The sequence below is a fragment of the Rhinopithecus roxellana genome, chromosome 4 (genome assembly GCF_007565055.1).
Source record: "Rhinopithecus roxellana isolate Shanxi Qingling chromosome 4, ASM756505v1, whole genome shotgun sequence".
NCBI classification, from domain to species: domain Eukaryota; kingdom Metazoa; phylum Chordata; class Mammalia; order Primates; family Cercopithecidae; genus Rhinopithecus; species Rhinopithecus roxellana.
In genome coordinates this window covers 99,300,992-99,308,205 of record NC_044552.1, presented here as the reverse complement: position 1 = coordinate 99,308,205, position 7,214 = coordinate 99,300,992, and positions in this window count along the sequence as shown.

Sequence of the window (7,214 nt, the reverse complement as noted above, 5' to 3'; positions counted from 1 at the left end):
CATCTGGCCTTTTGAACTGATTACTGAGTGTTCCCTAAGCTCAATGGTTTCTTTCTTTGGCCTGCCAAGCTGAATTCTGCACTACAGAGGCAGGAAAAAAGCTTTATGAAAAAAGTAAAGGGCCTTTTGGGGCACTATTCTAATCTCCATGCCTATCTATGTTTGACACATAGTTGGCTCAATAAATGTTTCCTTTTAAAAAAAAAAGCTGTGGTTTTAAAATGGTAGGAGGTAAAACTAGTAAACACCGCTCCCACATTAACAACCACATGAATAATTAAAATACGTATTTTAAAAATATACATGCATAATAAAAATTAAGGGAGACTTTGACTTGATGAGAAATTGATAAATCCTTGAAAACTGCAAAGCACATGGCTTAAGACTTAATTGGAAAATTACTTGACCCCCACCATATACACACGCAGCAGGCCATGAGCAGTGAGTACAGGAGCTTGGGATGTAGTGAAAAGGCAATTGCCCTTGGTGTCCACAATGTCCCAGAGGAATCGGGGCATCTCTACTTCACTGTGTGCCAAGAATTACTTTTCAGTGAAATAGGGCAGCTGCCTCTCTGAAAATAGGGCAGCCGGCCTCTCCCCACCAGATTATGCAAAGATAGTTAACAGAATATCTCACAGAGAAGTTCAGTTACCAAACAAAATTTGTTAAGAAGATGACAATTTTCTCAAATGTTAAGGAACATCAATATCATAAAATAATGACTTTTCTCAGATAAACCTATCAAAAATAATAACTACAACTTTTCAAGACATGTATAGTCTAGTAAGATATAAATGCAAACAACAAAACAACAAAAAGTTAAAAAGCAGAGGGATGAAGTTAAAGTTGGAGTTTTTATTAGCTTTATCTTTACTTGTTTGTTAGTTTGTTTATGCAATCACTGTTAAATTGTCATCAGTTTAAAATAATGGTCATAAGATATCATTTGCAAGCCTCATAGTAACCTCAAATAAAAAACATACAACAGGCCGGGCGTAGTGGCCCACACCTGTTAATTCCAGCACTTTGGGAGGCCAGGGCAGGCAGATCACAAGGTCAGGAGTTTGAGACCAGCCAACATGATGAAACCCCGTCTCTACTAAAAATATAAAAATGAGCCAGGTGTGGAGATTACATAACCTGTAATCCCAGTTACTCAGAAGGCTGAGGCAGAAGACTTGCTTGAACCCAGGAGGCAGAGGTTGCAGTGAGCCAAGATCATGTCACTGCACTCCAGCCTGGGTGACAGAGTGAGACTCCATCTCAAAAAAATAAAAAACAAAAAAACCCCCAAAAAACACAAGAACAACAAAAAACATACAACAGATACAAAAAATAAAAATAAAAAGCAAGAAATTAAAAGATACCATCAGGGGAAATCACCTTCACTAAAAGGAAGACAGGAAGAAAGGTAAGAAGGAAGAGAAGAGCATAAAATAACCAGAAAACAAAAAACAAAATGGCAAGAGTTAAGCTCTTACTTATCAACAATAAAATTAAATGTAAATGGGCTAAACTCTCTAATCAAAAGACATAGAGTGGGTGAATGGATAAAAAAAAGAGACCCAATGATGTATTACCTACAAGAAACACATTTCACCTATAAAGACACACATAGACTTTTCGAAAATAAAGGGATGGATAAAGACACTCTATGCAAATGAAAACCAAAACAAAGCAGGAATAGCTATACTTATATCAGACAAAATAGATCTCAAGACAAAGACTATAAAAAGAGATAAAGAAGGTCAGTATATAATGATAAATGGGTCAATTCAGCAAGATGATATAAACATTAACTATATAAATATATATGCACCCAAATATATATGCAGTAAATGTATATGTATCCAATAGTATACATGTACATGTAAATATATATGTACCTAGGACTGGAGCACCCAGATATATAAAGTAAATACTATTAGAGCTAAAGAGATAGAAAGACCCAATACAATAATAGTTGGAGACTTCAACATCCCACTTTTAGCATAGGACAGATCATCCAGACAGAAAATTCACAAAGAAGCATTAGACTTAATCTGCACTATAGATCAAATGGACCTAATAGATATTTGCAGAACATTTCATCCAATGGCTGCAGAATACACATTCTTCTCAGCACATGGATCATTCTCAAGGACAGATTATCTGTTAGGCCACAAAACAAGTCTTAAAAAATTCAAAAATGTTGAAATTAAATCATGTATCTTCTTTGACCACAATGGAATAAAACCAGAAATCAATAACAAGAGGAATTTTAGAAATTATACAAACACATGGAAATTAAACAATACACTCCCAAATGACCAGTGGGTCAAGGAATTAATTAAGAGGAAAATTTAAACATTCTTAAAATGAAAACACAACATACGAAACCATATGGGATACAGTAAAAGCAGTACTAAAAGGGACGTTTACAACTATAAGTGCCTACATCAAAAAAAAAAAAAAAAAAAAGAGAAAAACTTCAGATAAACAACCTAATGATGCATCTTAAAGAACTAGAAGAGAAAAAACAAACCAAACTCAAAATTAGTAGAAAGAAATGAAGATTAGAATAGAAATAAATAAAATTGAAACAAAAAATACAGAAGAGTAGTGAAATGAAGCATTGGTTTTTTGAAAAGATAAACGAAATAAACAAACCTTTCACCAGACAAAGGAAAAAAGAGATAAGACCCAAATGAATAAGATCAGAGATGAAAAAGGAGACTTTACAATCCACACTACAGAAATTCAAATGACTATTAGGCTACTAGGAGCAACTCTAAGCCAATAAACTGAAAAACTTAGAAGAAATGAACAAATTCCTAGCCACATACAGCCTACCAAGATTGAACTGTGAAGAAATCTAAAACCTGAACAGAACAATAATAATAATAATAATAATAATAATAATAATAATTGAAGTTGTAATAAAAAGTATCCCAGAAAAGAAAAGCCCGAAACCTGATGGCTTCACTTCTGAATTTTACTGAGCATTTAAATAACTAGTATTATTCACTTAAATATGCACTTAAACTATTCTGAAAAACAGAAGAGGAGGGAATACTTCCAAAATCATTCTATGAGTCCAGTATCTCCCTGATATGAAAAACCAGACAAAGACACATTAGAAAAGAAAACAGACAAACAAAAACAACTACAGGCCAATATCCCTGATGAACATTATGCAAAAATTCTCAACAAAATATTAGCAAATTGAATTCAACAACATATTAAAAATGTCATTCATAATGACCAAGTGGAATTTATCCCAGGAATGCAAGGGCGGTTCAACATACACAAATCAATCAATTGTTACATCATATAAACAGAATGAAGGACAAAAACCATATAGTCATTTCAACTGATGCTGAAAAACCATTTAATAAAATTCAGCATCCCTTCATGATAAAAACCCTCAAAAAACTATATAGAAGGAACATACCTCAACACAATAAAAGCTATGGCTAGTATCATACCAAGTGGGGAAAAACTGAAAGCCTTTCCTCCAAGTTCTGGAACATGACAAGGATGCCAACTTTCACCACTGTTATTTAACAAAGTACTGAAAGTCCTAGCTAGAAGAATCATCCATATTGGAAAGAAAAAAGTCAAAGTATCCTTGTTTGCAGATGCTATAATCTTATATTTGGAAAAACCTAATGACTCCACCAAAAAACTATTAGAACTGATAAACAAATTCAGTAAAGTTGCAGGATACAAAATAAACATACAAAAATTACTAGCATTTCTGTATGCCAACAGCAAACAATCTGAAAAAGAAGTGAAGAAGGTAATCCCATTTACAATAGCTAAAAATAAAACAAAATACCTAGGAATAAACTTAATCAAAGAAGTAAAAGATCTCTACAGTGAAAACTATAAAACATTGGTGAAAGAAAATGAAGAGAACACAAAAAAATGTGAAGATATTTCATGCTCATGATTGGAAGAATCAATATTGTTAAAATGTCCTACTATGCAAAGCAATCTACAGATTCAATGCAATCACTATTAAAATACCAATGACATTCTTTGCAGAAATGGAAAAAATAATCTTAAAATTTGTATGGAACCGCGAAAGACTCCACATAGCCAAAGGTATCCTGAGCAAAAAGAACAAAACTGGAGGAATTGCATTATCTGACTTTAAATTATGATACAAAGCTATAGTAACCAAAACAGTATGGTACTGGCATAAAAACAGACACATAACAAATAGAGCGGAATAGAGTACCCAGATACAAATCCATACATCTACAGTAAACCCATTTTCAACAAAGCTCCCAAGAACACACAATAGGGAAAGGACAGTTTCTTAATAAATGGTGCTGAGAAAACTGGGTATCTGTATGTAGAAGAATGAAACTAGACCCCTACCTCTTACCATATACAAAAATCAAATCAAAATGGATTAAAGATTTAAATCTAAGTCCTCCAACTGTGAAACTACTAAAAGTAAACATTGGGTAAACTTTCCAGGACATTTGTCTGGGCAAAGATGTTTTGAGTAATACCTGACAAGCACAGGAAACCAAAGCAAAAATGGCCAAATGGGATCACATCAAGTTAAAAGCTTCTGCACAGCAAAGGAAACAGTCAGCAAAGTGAAGAGACAACTCACAGAATGGGAGAAAATACTTGCAAGTTATCCACCTTACAAGGGATTAATAACCAGAATACATAAGGAACTCAAACAACTCAATGGGAAAAAAATCTAATAATCCAATTAAAAATAAGCAAAAAATCTGAATAGTCATTTCTCAAAAGAAGACATAAAAATAGCAAACAGAGATAGGAATAGGTGCTCACCATCATTGACCATCAGAGAAATGCAAATCAAAACTCCAATGAGATTTAATCTCACCCCAGGTAAAATGACTTTTATCCAAAAGACAGGCAATAATTAATGCTTGTGAGGATGTGGAGAAAAGGGAACCCTTGTACACTGTTAGTGGAATGTAAATTTGTACAGCCACTATGGAGAACAGTATGGAGGTTCCTCAAAAAACTAAAGACAGAAGTACCGTATGATCTTGCAATCTCACTGCTAGACACATCCACAAAAGAAAATAAATCAATATATTGATATATTCGTACTCTCACATTTATTGCAGCACTATTCACAACAGCCAAGATTTGGAAGCAATCTATGTGTCCATCAACAGAAAAATGAATAAAGGAAATGTGGAATATATACACAACGGAGTACCATTCAGCCATAAAAAAGAATGAGGTTCTGTCATTTGCAACAACATGAATGGAACTGGAGGACATTATGTGAGATGAAATAAACCAGGCACAGAAAGACAAACTTCACATGTTTTCACTTATTTGTGGGAGCTAAAAATTAAGACGATTGAACTCATGGAGATAGAGAGTAGGAGGATGGTTATCAGAAGATGGGAAGGGTAGTGAGGTGGGGAGAGTGAAGATGGTTAATTAGTACAAAAATATAGTCAGAAAGAATGAATAAGACTTACTATTTGATTGCACAGCAAGGTGACCATAGTCAACAGTAATTTATTGTACATTTAAAAATAACTCAAGGAGTATAATCGGATTGTTTGTAACACAAAGAAATAGCACATGTTTGAATAGATAGATACCCCATTTACCCTGATGTGATTATTAAACATTGTATGCCTGTATCAAAATAGCTCATGTACCCACAAAGGTAAAAATTTAAAAATTTAAAAATGATTTTTCTCAAAAAGTGAGGAACTGGACAACTGAAAGCACTTATACTTGTGGAAGTAGTGCAGGACTTCCACATAAGGTAATTACATATCATCAGAGAAACAAGGGGAACATCACATTAAAAAAAACTACAATGAGTGATTATGAAAAATAACCAATTATATATTATGAAAATAAAATGAGTACAGTTAAAAAATGGGCGAACAGCAGGATAAGCATAATTGAAAAGCAAGTTAGCGATGTAAAAGACTGTAAGAAGAAATTATCCCAAAAGGTAACACAAAGGGAAAAATAAAAAGAACAACATGAAAGAAAAGTTAAAACAAAACATGAAGAACAAGGCTTGAGAGTCAACATCCATCCAGATTGAGAGAATATGGAGAATGCAGAGGGAACCATACTTGCTGATGACATAGAAGCCAGCAAAGTTCTAGAGCTAAAGAAACATGTATGTCCTAAAATTTAAAGAATCCATCAAAGAACAAACATAACAAAAATAGCAACAGGAGTAATAAAACCCTATTCCAGATATTTCACGGTTATGTCAAGCCTAAATGGAAAATTCTAAAAGCTAGAAGAGGGAAAAAATCAGATTGCTTCTAAAGGAATTGGAGAACTGGACTCATAGACAACCTTAGTTCACAGCAACGTCATTGGACACAATGGGGTAGTGGAGCATCAACTTCAAAGAGTTGAGGTGAAATAGCTTTAAGTCTGTGGTTTTATATGCAGCTAAATTTCCATTCATATATGGGGGTAGAGTAAAACATCTTCAGACATACAAGTCCTCGGAAAGCTTATTATCCAAAGATCCTTTTTGCTAGAGGATCTGTGCAAGGAAGAAGAAAATGAATTCCAGGAGGAAGCAGTGGGATGCATTAATTATGTAATTAAAAACTGACAGTAAAATAAGTTTATTTGTAGGGAAGTAGTGTTTGGCCTTTTTATTGTAAACATGAAATTAGATACAATCGAAATTCTATAATTATTTCCTTCAATTACAGTCACGCATCATTTAATGACAGGGATACGTTCTGAGAAACACATTGTTAGGCAATTTCATTGTTATATGAACATCATAGAGTATATTTATAGAAACCTAGATGGTGTAGCCTACAGCACACCTAGGCTATAAGGCATAGCCTATCGCTTGTAGGCTACACACTTGTACAGTGTGTTACTCTACTGAATATTATAGGCAATTGTCACACAATGATAAGTACTTGTGTATCTAAATATAGAAAGGTACAGTAAAACTATGGTATAAAAGATAGGTGTCACATCTGTATAGGGCACTGACCATGAATGGAGCTTGCAGAACTGGAAGTTGCTCTGGGTGAGTGAGTGAGTGAGTGGGGGGTGCATGTGGAGGCCTAGGACATTACTGTACACTACTGTCTTTATAAATACTGACCACTTAGGCTACATTAGATTTATATTAAAAATTTCCTTTCTTCAATAATAAATTAAACTTAGCTTACGGTAACTTTTTTACTTTATAAACGTCTAATGTTTTAAGTTCT